Consider the following 14,851-nt stretch of genomic DNA (forward strand, 5'->3'; position numbering starts at 1 on the left):
TCTTCTTTCAGGTCTTCAGTGACTTTCAACATTATGATATTGTCTATCTCTTCAGGTCTCGGTATCAGACTTGTCATGACCTATGCAAATTCACATAGGCTTCGTTCAACTTGGCTAATCTTGAGCACATCTTCGTAGGAAGATAAGTTAACAATGGACTGGAGACTGTCCCGTTTTTATGGTCAAAGCGCGGACGTGAAGGAAAACATTACTACACGGTTTTCGAGCCGGAACGTTCAAATAGTGTTATGGGAGGGATAGAGAGAAGTCAAAGAGCATGAATCAAGATTCCTATAGCCAAACAAACCACAAAGACATTTTTTTTCTTCAAAACACAAAATTTTTATTCATACTAACAAACAACTCTAACATTTTTTTAACAATAATCCAACACTATAACATCAAACATTTTTTTTCAAATACCAAACATTTTTTTTCAACTCACACTCTACTTTAAACAGGGCTGACAACGTTGTGAATGAAATTGTGATTTCCACTGTTGGAAGTCATTAGGCCATTGATGGACACTACGTTTCCTAGTTAGAGACAAAAGATAAGCATACTGGTCACAAAACCATTGATCTACTTTCACATCGTTTCTTGAAGAAGAAAGAGGATCAAAATGAGTCACTAAATGTTCTAAGGAATAGCCCAGGCTGCGATGATGCAGAAAATACACACAGTACTGTTCACACACCAAGGAATCTGTGCCTTGTAATTTCACATTATTGAATCGGGTGGTCTAAGCATTTCTTCTCATAAAGTCAATGATATCGTCTTCCAAAGGGGGCAATCCGTACGAATCGAAATATTTCACACATCCTTCTTGAGGAAAGTAAACGGCTACCCAGTGGGTTCCTGTCGTCCGTGTTAATGACATAAGCTTGATGGTTTTGAGGTTTGCGATGAGGGAGTTCATCTTTAGCACAGACGACAGGATTCCAAGAAGCAGTGTACGAACTGTGGTTCAAAAGGTAATAAAGTTCTCAGGTATCCATTTTTTGTTTTTTTCTTAAGTCATCAATTTGATCCTGACTTTCTGCTTGAAACTGTCTGACAAGTAACCGTTTTCTTCGCCTTGTCTCCCAACTCTAATCCAACAGAGCTTCGATGCGATGGATCTCTTGAGTTGTTAATGGAGGACAATAATGTTCACGCAAGCCTTTATACCACTGTTGTAACACGTCTTCTTCCGAGATGAGACTCCAAGCTTCGTCCAGATATTCGTCCAATTTTTCTTCTTGACTCAGCATTAGGCATTTATCGTGTTGAATTTGACTGGGATGATCGTTATGACATCCATAGCAATCTTTCTTGATCAATTCCTTAATTTTTTTCTGTCAAGACTATAGCATAACAGGAAACTATATGTGATTCTTGTTCTGGCCATCTAGACTTCATCATGATGACTTCTTCGTCTTTGTCTTGGGGTTCTCCTTCCTCAGGATCTTCACATTCCATGTCCAAAGAATCCCTACTATATAAACATTGATAAAAGTCTTCCATGACTTCTAATAGTGTAGAATGACTTCTCTCAAACTGTTGGTTTATATCGTATTGTCCAATTCAGCATACAGGAGGACGTTCACCGTATTATCTGCGCGTAGATTTTCTGCAAACTGAAATTCCACACGCATCTGGCCGGATTTTATAGGGTGAAAATGTCACTCGTAGCTGTCTTGACTTACAATTCGTTAGAGAACCGTTTTCGAAAATGGAGTTTCACTGTAACTTTCCCTTTGTAGAAGGGAATATTTTGTCCCACATCTCCTTTTATAGCAATGTTGACAGTGTCTAAATACGACTTACTGACGGGTAAATAGTGAGGATGTGCAAATTCACGGTGTACGTGATAGACGTTTGCACCTTCCTGGTCATTGTTTGTGGTACTATCCACTTTGAAAGGAATGACACGCAGTAACGGCACAGAGGTGTGTCCCACCACGTTGTACTCCACCACATCGGAATACACAAAGATCAAATTAAGTCCTTGGTTCAGTTCTACCGGGTTTCCAAATGCTCTGTAAAAATCCATATTACTTTTGATCTTGGGGCTCATATTGTTTGCGACCATTTCTGCATGTCCACCCAAAATTTCAAACAAACTACCATTGAACCTGAGGGACAATGTGTCCGTATCTTGAAATTTGATCACGAGACGATGAGCCACTTTATGGTACTCAATCTTCACACTTTTTTTGGCTCTGTTCAGTGCTTTGCCAAAGGCTAAGTTGAACCTGTCCGCAATAGTGTCCACCAAATGTTCACCACTAAAATAATAATCTGAAGGAATTTTCAAGGTGTAGATAATGAAGGCTGGATTGCTGGCTGCTCTTGTGTCCCCTAAAAACCCGATTTTGTTGATTTCTTCCTCCAATTGGGCATTCAGGATTTCCACCTCGAAAGTGTTTTCCTTTTCGGTGATGTTTTTGATTTGTGTTGGGTGAATGATTTCCACTAAAGCCACTTCCCAATGGGCTTCGTGATCTAACTGGATGGTCTGAGGTAATTTGACCGTGTAACAGCACAACGTGTTGTTGGGAAACACCTCCATGGAACTGTCACTGGGTAAGGTTAAGTAAAATTGGTTGTTATTGCTCATAATTCCAGAGTTTTGTGGCTCTCCGAGGCGATACTGGAAGTCAGAGGAGTGTCTCCGCCCAAAATGGATTTGTTGTTGGAGTGGTGGCTGGCACTGACACTGGACACAAGGTTCCCGTGGTTCTCGTTCGAGGAGAATTTCAGGGAGGGATTAGGAAGCAGGTAACCGATGTAACTGCTTAATACAATGGTCCACAATTGTTTGTCTCCTTGTTGCAAACTCAAATTGGCGATGGCTGCCCCGATGACACAATACACCAAGAAGATTTGGCAGAAAAAGACGATTTGTGTTTTAGGCACACGTTCTCTATACCTCACCCACAAGGGTTGTTTTTGTAAATCTTGCAGAGAAGAATTGGGTGAAGGAGTGATCGCAGTAGCTGAATCTGTGTGAAGGGAATGATGGTCACTTCTTTTTATAGTCGATGACGTGCGAAACGTCGATCCAAGAATGATAACTGGTCGGATATCCTTTCCAACGTACTTTGACTTCTTTGACACGTCGTTTGCCCACTTTACGGTTTCTGCCAGTTAGCACTCCACCCACCTCGAGAACACAAATAACATCTAGTCAACAGCCGACTATACCTAACAAACAACCCGTCCCGGAAAGAGTGGTGGCAAAACAAAGGGCCAATTATGTTAGACAAACGGTATGGCAAACTCAAATGTAATTATCGGAGGCACTACGTTCTTTTCTCACTCCGATACTACAGGCAATCTCAGCTGAAAGAACAACCACAACAACAATAACAGCGACAGACACCATAGCAGCGGATTTGAAACTATCTATCTCAACTGAAGAATTAGTATCAGAACCAGAAAAGGAAATTGAGGCGGTTGAGGAGGAGGAGGGGGACGCTGACCCTCGTTGAAAAGTACACCGAAATGGGGCTAGATCAAGCATTGTATGACGTCAACATAGCAGGGCAGTTTATTACAGCCATACAATACGTTGCCTACAGATCTCTAGACACCTTTAAACCAAGACCTTCTCAATGGGGATTAGGGGTCAGAGTTCTTCCCCAATTCTACAGACAAGCCTACACTGTATACCCCCTCAGTCAACTGGTAGAAACCGCTGCTTACATTACCGCCCATCATGGCTACGCATTTCCTGATATCAAGAATCATGAGACTAGGAGTGCGGGAAAGAACGTGAAAGCAAAAGAGAGACGTGTTACCTTCTAACAGAAAAAACAGACTTTTTTTAGGGTTCCAAAAGATTGCTTTTATTAAATAGGGAGCCATATTTGGCTTGGTATCCCTCCTTGACTAAACTATTCTCGAAACAAACTTGACCCATTGGAACACCACAACAAACTTAATTTTTTAAACCTAACAGTGACCAAACTGGTATATGTCGCTTAGACATAATAATTTAAAATAAGATCAGTATGGCTATTTTTATGTACACTAAGTACTAATATTAGACAGATATGTTAGGAAGTAGGAAATTTAACAGACTCGTTAGATTTGAACTAATTGCACAGGTGGTTAACACATTATTGGTACCTTTTATTGTCCATTAGCAAAAAACGGGACTTGATTTGAAATAAGTACGGGCTAGCGTTTTGGTGAGTACTTAACATCCATGGCTGTCTTGCTGAGCACCTTTTTTCCTCCTTTACCACGCTCGGACAGAAAAATGAGTGTGTGGTGAGACAATTCCCACTCATGTGTAAAGCCTTTCAGTCAGGTTGTTAAGGACTAGTTAGTCCTACACCTGAGTGGCTAAATTTAAAAATAGTCTGTGAGTACATAAAAGCCTGGGGGATGAGGCTCTCTTTCCTTCCCCAGGAGTAATTAAAAATCACGCGGTGCGTTATTAAACCAGTGATACATGCTCCATTAGAGCGAAAATCACTTTAATTCAAGTAAGCAAGCAAGCAAGTTCGGGTACCGTCTCTAGCACTCTTGATGACACCAACTGTCTGGGTTATTTTCTTTCTTGCAAGCCCCTATGTTCCACTTCTGTTTGTGATAATAACTTGTAATACTTCACATTTCCTAAGTGGAAATCTTTACAAGCCGTACAAAATACAAAACTTATATGACTTTGGCTTTTGACACTTGCACAGACTCTTCACTTTATAAGTGTCACGAGAAAATTGTATATCCAAGTTTTACCATTTTCAAAAACACGCACACACTTGCAGCTTGACCAGAAATATGTACATCTTGTTTTGTGGATAAGTCACAGACAAGTCCAAGCATATATAGGTGATTATGAACGTTAGGAATATCCCCTCATTTTTTCAGAAATATCAAAGCTTGTATGTGCATTTTCCCTTTTCCACTCTATATTAGTGCTTAGATTTGTTCCAAAAAAAAAAAGAAAAAAAGAAACGAAATAATTTTGAAGAAAAAAAACCAACTGAATTTTGAATTCAGATTTCTCTCTGTTTATAATTTTTTTCAAGTTGATGGTGCATGGCAGAGTACATTCGCCTACCTTTCCAAAGTGAGAGGCATTTCTTCACATGTCATTGCCTTTGTTAAATTCGGTTTCATTGGTTAGTTATCGTTAATCTTTAATTTTTTTCATGCATTTCTTTTTGACAGAAGATTTAAGGCTTTCTAGTGTTGTAACGGTATTTATGTTGTTTAGTCTGTTGATGAAATTATCTATAGCAAAGTGCTTAAGATTTTTCAGCTTTTTTTTATTATTTCAAGCCCTACAAAAGGAGACCAAGTTTGTCTTCAAAGACGATTGAAACTCTAAATTACACGGGCGTGAAGGAAAAAACATCGTTGTGTTTAATCTAATCATGCTTGCCGTATCTCTTTGTGTTTTAGAGGTCATATTTCTTCTTAAGTAAATACACGCATCAATAGACAGATAGATTGGGTCATCATCCTTGAGTTTCACTGTACTTTCGGTTCTTTACTTCATACAAACCCCAAATTTATTAGTTTGAAAAAAAAAGATAACATGCCCCTCAATACTGTAACACGTCTGTTCTGACTCTACCGATGTGAGTGTGAGTGTTTATGTCGAAATGTTTAAGTGAGATATAAAAAAATGGCCAGCTTGAAAACGCGAACCAATACTGTGACGCTCAGTATTTTGATGTGGTAAGAGGAAATGGTACAACACACACACACACAAAGAGGGCTTGTAAGTTCATATTTCAGTGTCTGCACTGTAATGATAACAACGCAAGAACATAGGGATTATTATGCCACACAGTCCTAGAACAAAACAATGCATCACCCGTTGTAAGCCATTTCATTGGCTATACTTATTTTCTTACCGCGTTCGCTTCGAATTGACTTGAGTAGCTATTCAGACAGTGACGAGAATGGCCATGCTTTACTGGGTCTATCCTATAGGCGATTTATATAAAAAAATATTTTTAAAAATTAAACTAATGCACGAACAATCGTACCATGGGCGATCCCATGGAAATTGTGTCCGTCTTATTGCAAAATACATCAACATTTAATTTAACCGGGCAGATCGCTAGAACAAACCTCTGATCATACACAATCTGTAAAAGTGTTGTGTAACATGGATCGCCATTGTCGTTTGGTGTCTGCTTTCTTCTTCGAAAAGAGATCGTTTCGTCTTGACTATAAAAATTTAATTTGACTAAGTTTTACGCACTACTTGAACTCATACATTTACGTTGTAGGTGTAAGCCGTCGTTCTCAGTTTTCTGGAAGTTCGTTTTTGCGTTTCTCAGATGTGATACTATTTTTTATGGACCGAACGAAATTTCTTTTGTCGTGAATCAGGACTCGTGGTTTTGTGGCATAATTGGAGAGCATTGATTAAAGCCCAGTTATGTCGTCTTCGAAATCGCTGACACGGATTTGAACTAACACTTCAGGTTTTGTGTGAGGCGATACGGTACATCATTGCCTTTTACTTCCTCAATGAAATCGTTTCATCTTATTGCAAAATTACATTTGACTAGGTTACATACGCGGCAGGTCTCTGTATATAAGGAGAGTGTCTTAGCGTCAGAGTATTCATTCCGCTCTCAAACGATCAAGAAGATGGAAGAGTCAGCACAGATCGACCTGCTGGTCAAATATTTGCTAAAAGTCATACGAAAGCATAATTCACATGCGAAAGTGGCAACAAAACTTACTCTTTTGGTCGTTGATTTGATGAGAGTCAAACGAAAGTGTGTAAGTGCTAATGAAGTTTGCTATATCTGCAAAGGTAAATGGGTATTTGTCTCCAGAATACCTGCTTCGTCTAAGAAAGAGAGACAAAAGTCAAGATACCTAATATCGTTGTCAGGAGAAAGGACACTGGAATTCAGAGAGCCCTACGAGAAAAGAGAAGAAACAAAAACAAGACGAAACAGAGAAGAGGGATTCAGAAGAAGAAGAAATTGAACATGATGAAGAACTTGTGCCAGTAAAGACATGGAAATGGAAAAATTGACAATGTGAGCCGATGCGTTGGCCCTGATGTGAAATTTCATACTACCTTCTAAAAGAGAATAGACCAGAAAGAAAACGAAAGTGTCTCTTGGTCTTGACATTGTATAATAAGGATGGCGTGTTTTGTTTTTTACTCACACTTTATGAAACTGTGCTCTTTCACCTCTCTCTATTCCTCTGGATCATGTTTTAGTTAGAATTGAAATGGAAGGATGTTTTCCTTCACGCACGCTCTTTAGGCATGCAAGTCGGTAAACAATAGTCAGTCTATTCATCCATCATTTTGTGTCTTGATGTTTCCTAAATCACACACTGATGCCATAAAATAACGGGTTAAATGGGTTTTGTAGTGTTGGGAGTGGGGGTGGGGAGGGGTGGGGTGTAGGTGTTTGGCAGAGTTGGTCATTGCAGGTGAGGGCTTAGGTGCTTTCAAAAAACTTTTTCTTCTTCACTCTGTGTTGATAGTATATTTGGGGTTTGTATGCGTTCGCGTACGTTTGTGTGGATAGTTTATTTGGGGTTTGCATTATCTCCCTTCTGTGTTGATAGTATATTTGGGGGTTGTTTTTTCCTCTTCCCTCTGTGTGTGTGTGTGTGTGCGCGCGTGTGTGTGTGTGTGAGTGTGTCTGCGCGCGTATGTTGTGTGTGTGTATTGGTCTCTGTTTGTCCCTATAAAACTCACTTTATCCCTATCAGATACACTCTACCTACCTACCTACAGTAGCGCGTATTCAGGTCAGCCACTTGCAACACTGTTGCCATTTATCCCCTAGTGTTCAGTACAGTGACGTCACTGACGCTGGAAATTTTGAAACTATAAATATCGACTTGGGGATTTCCACATTTTGTAGCTATACATATATACTAGAATTCATAAACAGGAACGTCACTCAAGCTGAGGCTATAAAAAGATAGTGGGATTTTCCAAAGGAAAAACCCACAAGTTGGAGCTATAAATAGATAGTGGGATTTCATAGGAATTTCAGCTGATTATAGATACATAGGTATTTATTCACGATCGTCACAGAAGTTGATATTGTAAGTAGTTACTAATTTTATCCATTTTAGTCTAAACCATTGGAACTTAATTTTCGGGGATATGTTTATTTTCCTTTAAATTCTGGGACAATTTCGTCATTTTAGCGTTACTTTTAGTCACATCCATTTTGTCGTTGTGCATTTCCTTGATTATAGCTATTTATAGCATCATTACAATTATGTAAATTTTTGAACACCCCAGCAAGATTTCAGGTCTTGGTAATGCTTTATATATAAATCTCACGCTTGTACTAGTGTATGTATGTTTCTGTCTCTGTTGTGTTTGACCCTCTACCATCATTGTCCCTAGACAATCCCACCATGTTCAATTCGCCTTGACGCTATACAGACCCACCATGTTCAATTTCCATATGTTAAATTCCCCTAGTCCCTAGACAGACCCACACTCTATTCCCATGTTCAAATCCCCTTGTCGCTCAACAGTCCCACGATTTTTCTCCATGTTAATTTCCCTTGTCGCTATATGTTCCCACGATTTTTCTCCATGTTAAATTTCTCTTGTCGCTATATGTTCCCACGATTTTTCTCCATGTTAAATTTCCATTGTCGCTATATGTTCCCAAGGGGTTTTGTAATGCTAATTCCCATTGTCGCTATAATATCCCCCTTCACTACTGGGGGGAGTGCATCAAGCGTACGTACGCAGGTAGGGGCGGTAAAAAAAAGTACGCATGTGTATAGGGAGGGGGGAGGGGTCAAACTTTGCCACATATTTGCGTACGTACTAAACGGATGGTCCCTAATGTTTATATTCCAAAATGCGCTTGCAACTATTTTTTAGCCTATACCCCAGGCAGCTTGTACCCCACAACGATTTTAAAAGCAAAAATCATCGAGGACATAAAAAATGCATGAAACGTACTCATTTCATTTTATTGATATATGATTTCTAACTCGATTACTACCAAACGTTCCAGAACGTTGTCACCTGACCAAGCAAAAGGAATGCATTGAAGCCATTCCGTCCTACATCTTCACTTGGCTCTGAATCTTACTCGAAGATATTATGGCCAATCAGAAGACTGCACTAGCGCATTTCGAGTAAGATTTCAGTGTTTGGAGTAACATTTATTATAGTACTCAAAGTTCTGTGTAAAGTTATGGAGTAAGATAAAGGGGACAATTTCAATGGATGTTATAACCTATCGGGTGTCCGAATATATCAGACATGGAGCGTCATCAAAACCTCGAAGTTCACTAGTAATGTCCAAAACTACGTTGAGCGAATGTTTAAATAACTATGCTTTAACACAAAAGTAGCCATCTGTATAGAGCTATCCTATTTTCACATTTCCATATAAATTAGAAAGCAAAATTTTCCATGCAAATGTAAACCGCACCCCACCCACCCTCCAGTATAAGGTATGCCAGCACGTAAAAGCAGTATATACAACTACTAATCGAGTAATTCCGCGTTCATTGTTAACCGGTGGTCGTGTGATCGCACGTAACTGTTAACCCACACCTTTGAACAAAACAGACAGTTCATACTATTTACCAATATTATATCGCGATGAAATACACCCCAGTACGTTCTCCAATTTTTTTATTTCAGAGGGTCCACGTGCCTGTTTAAATTGGTATGGTCCCTTGTACATTCATAGACAAAGTACATAAGTAGTGCAGTCGACCTTTTATCCGAGCACAAAATGAAGGCGAGATCAAAGATCAGTATAACAAATCGACCTGCTGCGCTTGAGTCGGATCCATTGTTGTTGCCAGTATGTTCAATTTTGAGAAGCTAGTTGTTAGTAGAGCTTAAAATGGCCAACGTTCATTGCTGTTAACCGTAATTTGTCTGTTTAAGTTGAAAAAAGGTGGTTATATTGAACCCCTTCTCCCATCCTAACTCCCACTGCCCTGTAAATACGTCTCTGACGCTTTAACCGATTAGTACATATAATGCGGTTTTCTTACACGTGTCCACATTACATGCGGAAAGGTGAAACTAATGGAAATATTTCATATTTACACGTCCCATCTTGAGAATACGCTTTTCAATGCTAGCTTTAATCATGTTTTTGTCTTGTGATAATTAATCATACACCATATCGCTCGAACTTAGCGCACTTTGTACACTTAGTCGCTCATTTCAGTGTACTAGCTACACCTAGTGAAATAAACACCCAATCAAAAGCGCACAACCTCAGGTAAACGAAACGAAAGTTGATTCTCTTAACGTGTTGAAAATGGCTGAAGGCAACCAGATGTGTAGCATTTGTCTCGACACATTCAAGGATCCGAAAACTATTTCCTGCAACCATGAATTTTGTAGTGGATGCCTCGAAAGACATGTACTAAAAAATGGAAGAAATGGAAGTTTTGCTTGTCCACTGTGTAACAGGGAAGTGAAAACATCTATAGAAGATGTAAATAGTGCAACGGGTGAGGCCGCCAAAGAAGGACATATTTTAAGTAGAGTGTCTCCCAAATGCGACGTTTGTGGACCGAAAGTTTCAGCAACAAGCATATGCCTAGATTGTGAAGAAAACTACTGTCAGGCCTGTTCTGCGGTGCACATGAAAATGAAGTCCTCCAGAAAACACACACTGCGTGATTTGGGCGTACTTGATTGGGAAGAAAAAGTGACATTGCGTCGCCATATTTTCTGTCCTGAACACCCTGAAGAGGAAATAAAAATAGTTTGCAAAACGTGCAAAAATATTCCAATTTGCCAGTTTTGCAAGATTTTGAAGCATGACACGCACAAATCTAGAATACTAGCTGATGAGGCAATGGAACTTAAAAGCATTCTTGAAAAAAACTTGACGTTATGCAAAGCACAATTAGAGTACCTTGAGCTTTGTACAAGGAATAGTGAAGCGCGAGATGAAGACGTTGATAGATCGGAACAGGACGAAATATGTAAGATCATCCACCAAGAAGACGAACTGGTTTGTTTACTTCAATACCTAATCGAAAGAATCAAAATACAGGCACAACAATTAGAACGGGAGATACAACAACGCTACTCAAAGGCTCGAAAAGAAAATGAAGGCTACAAGGCAAAGATAGCCATGGACAAAATAAAAATGTCGAATATTGCAGTGCGAGGCACGAGAAATGATTGACACAACAACCGATTTTCAAGTGGTGAAGATGGCTAATAGTTTGAGTGAGGAATTTAAACGGTTAGAGGAAAACATGAGATCTTATAATATCCATCCCAAACAAGATCAACGTAACGTTATCACACCTGCCGCACAATGGATGCAGAGTATAGAATTAAAGATGATCGGTCTCGTAACAGATGTGACTAAAGAGGAGGTATGTTACATTTATTATTAAAAATCGTTTTCATTGTCTATATTTTCTTATTTATGTAAGAAGAATAAACAAGATAAAATGACGTCATAAAATTAACGGAGATAACAGGAAGCATATGTTCATATTTCCTTCTCTTTTGACTTATACTTCTTTAAAATATATTTTACTAACTTGTATTTACGTACCAAGTTCGTATGTAGGTGTTTTAGGTAAATACGTGCATATGTATGGATGTGTATATGCAAGGTTGGGTAAGATACAATTTCATGTAGTATAGAGTCCAATAACAATATAGATACTGACTTGCCAACAAAGAGCAATTTGTGCAGATTGAAACAGGTGTAGAGCTAATATCAGTATTCAGAGATCATTTTTAGATTTTAGTGAAATCTACTAAATTATTCCAATTTCTCTAATTTAATTCAAACCATCTTTTATAATCTTTAAGTAAATACTTTCATTAAGGATAATAAGTGACATAATTTCTGCTTGGTTAGAACCTGTAAAATAAAACAGTTTTTCGTGAATTACATGGCATGGGGGGAAGGTAGAACGTCATTGTGTTAGACGAACGAAAATTTGAGGTAGTTTCCAAATATATATTACTGGCGAGATACACTTTCTCTCGCATATGGTCTAATACGTTCATCTTTACGTTTAGTTTCTCCATATTGAGACCAATTCTTCTTTAAATGTGCAAATTATATGCGATACACAAACAAATAGAGACTTTAAATAAAGGAAACGTACCCTGAGTGATGCAAGTGCCGAGTACTCACCAGACTCACATCTGAGTCAACATTTCACCTTTTGATCTAAATTCAAGCCAAGTATGGATATCAGTCCTCTAGAATTATTGACTGAATTTGCAAACATGCGTTATAATTGGATAATACAGTTAAAACAGCAAACATTATATAATTATTAAGTGTATTAAAAAGTAAAAGGTTCACGTCTTCATGTCTAAAATGATTTTGGTTGGTCATTAATGAGTGTGATGTTTGTGCGTGTGTGTGTCTGTGATTTAGATTTTGAAAGTAACTTTAACAATTCAAAAGTATCGCTATGATGTCTGCATTATGACAGTTCATAGTGGTATCTGGCACATGGGCATCTTGCCGCAGATATGTAGCCTCTGTCTATTTATTACACGATTAGAAAAGAGCGGTATTAGAATATAGTCTGAAAATACAAACCCGTTTGTTTGTAAACCCCCCCCCCCCATTCGATTTAAATAATGGAAACCTTTAATGTGATAAAAAGTGCAATTTATTCATTGATTTATAGTTTCTAACCTGACTATGAGTAGAGTGGCCCTAACACCGTCATCTTATGTGCGTTTCATGCTTAACGGAAGTGTTCAGTGTAGTAGACGGACATGCTTGGATACATTGCCAGTTTCTGGACAAGTCCATTTTAAGCAAAGGGGTGTATGACGACTACAGATGTACATACATAAGTCGTCTGTTTGCGATATTTACAATGTCGAATAAAGCAAAGGAAAATAATGACAACTACAAATTTGCTTTTCATGTGGATTGAACAAGCGGTTTAATTTCTATGTTCATATAAGCAAAGGGATATAATTCCAAACTCACAACGTTATGTAATTTACGCAATTATTCAGTAGTTGCCGAAATGGATAAATTACGTCATTATGTTGTCTGAAGGAAATAAACTAGCCTATAGTAAATGCAATATGGTGCCGTGTTAGTGTGGAAAGTCCGCTCAGCATGAAATGGTGCAAGGGATGCCAGCATTAGTGCCATCCTGGTCATATCAGGTTAGAAATTATAAATCAATGATTCAATTGACTTAGTTATGTGCACCTTTTATCATATTAAACGTTCTCGTTGTTGAAATCGGTAGGGGGTACAAACAAACGGGAATGTAGAGTCAGACTATAGACTTTATTTAATAAAGCTTTTTATTTCAAACTATATTGAACGTTTTATGCAAATAACCAAACAAAAGACGCAAATTTCCTTTTAAAATCAAAGTATTATCAGGAACTGATTTGCAATAGTTTTGTGGTGGGACGTCAGACATGTATTATGTTATAACACCAATTTATTCCTCACAAAAAGTAGGTTCTCTAGAACAAACATGTCAGGCCTGTTTTACAACATATTTGAGAAGAGTTTATTAGTCAACTTAATGTTGGAATCATTTTCATTAATTGATTAAAAACAAATTTATATTACTTTCAGAGCACTGATTGAGACACAATTCTGACTTTAAAAGTTTGATTAACCTATTCACACATCTTGCTAAACTTGTGATAAAATATATGCCTTGGTTAAATCGATTGATATTGTCAACAATTCAAACTTTCATACATGCAATATAAGAAGAATTTGAGGAAAAATGTGGGAATGATCTTGTTGAAAATAAAACATCGATGCGTCTGTATGACATTGCTTCTAGACAATGAACAAATAATAGTTAATTGTTTCTTTAAGAAAAAGAGAGAGGAGTGGACATTAGCAATTTGGAATTATGACTTTAGGTAGTTGGGTATTTGGTATACAGTTTTATATGTCGTAAGTTTCAGAATGTTCTTTCTTGTTATTTGTTTATATATATATATATATATATATATATATATATATATATATATATATATATATATATATATATATATATATAATGTTGTTTTAGACCAGAAAGATGACAATATTTCTGAGGCGTACTGACGTCGGATCCTCTACTCGTTTACTGAGGGTTGACCGCTTGCAGAAGATAGAAACAATTAAGAAGGAAATAGCGAAAAAGTTCTGCATTGAAGGGAAAGAAATGGTTTTGAGATTTGTTGGCAAAGAACTGAAGAATGAAAGAAGACTGTGTGGATACGATATCCATGATGGTTCAACTCTTGAGTGCACCATGAGGCTATTACCCTCCAAAGAAACCCATGATACAAACAACATGGCTGAACATTCTAGAAACTAATCTCTCTCTCTGTTATTGAATGGAAATATATTACATTTGCAATCTTGACGCAGTGTAGTTTTACGTTGACTATGTGATCGGTTGGATTATTTTATAATAAAAAAGACAGTATCTCGCGAATCTTGGTCGTCTTTATATGAGATGGTTTACGTCAATTCTGTAATTACTTGAGGGTTTGTGGTCAATGATATGACATGGTGAAAGGTGGAATGTTACTAAAGGTAGCAAAAGATTCAGAATAGGAATTTTGACCTTGAATAAAAATATAAGAAAATGGGTCGTGGTAGGAACTTTGACCTTGAACTAAATAATAAAAAAACTATTTTAAAGACTCGGAATAACAATTTTGACCTTTAATTTTTTTTAAATGTTAAAGACTGAAGGTAAGAAATTTGACCTTGATTTTAAAAAGGTACAATTTGGGAGGAATTATTTCCTCAGAAATTTCAGATTTTACATTTCATGAAAGTTTTAAGACAAACGAGTGAAATTTTCCTATTAAATTGCTATTTTACGATTACAATGTCTTCGAATATTAATGTTGAAATGCAGATAAGATGTCTGACAAATG

At 37.7% G+C, this 14,851-nt stretch overlaps 1 long non-coding RNA gene across 1 annotated transcript; it reads left to right on the forward strand.

Moving 5' to 3' along the window:
• Window positions 1-10,170: 10,170 nt before the first annotated feature.
• On the forward strand, window positions 10,171-14,400 carry LOC149774399 (uncharacterized). The gene is made up of 2 exons (XR_016416867.1): window positions 10,171-11,328; window positions 13,990-14,400. It is a non-coding gene; the product is annotated as an uncharacterized LOC149774399 (long non-coding RNA).
• Window positions 14,401-14,851: the final 451 nt, after the last annotated feature.

This window comes from Sinohyriopsis cumingii, unplaced genomic scaffold (genome assembly GCF_028554795.1).
Source record: "Sinohyriopsis cumingii isolate HCF-2022 unplaced genomic scaffold, ASM2855479v2 utg000233l, whole genome shotgun sequence".
Lineage (NCBI taxonomy): Eukaryota > Metazoa > Mollusca > Bivalvia > Unionida > Unionidae > Sinohyriopsis > Sinohyriopsis cumingii.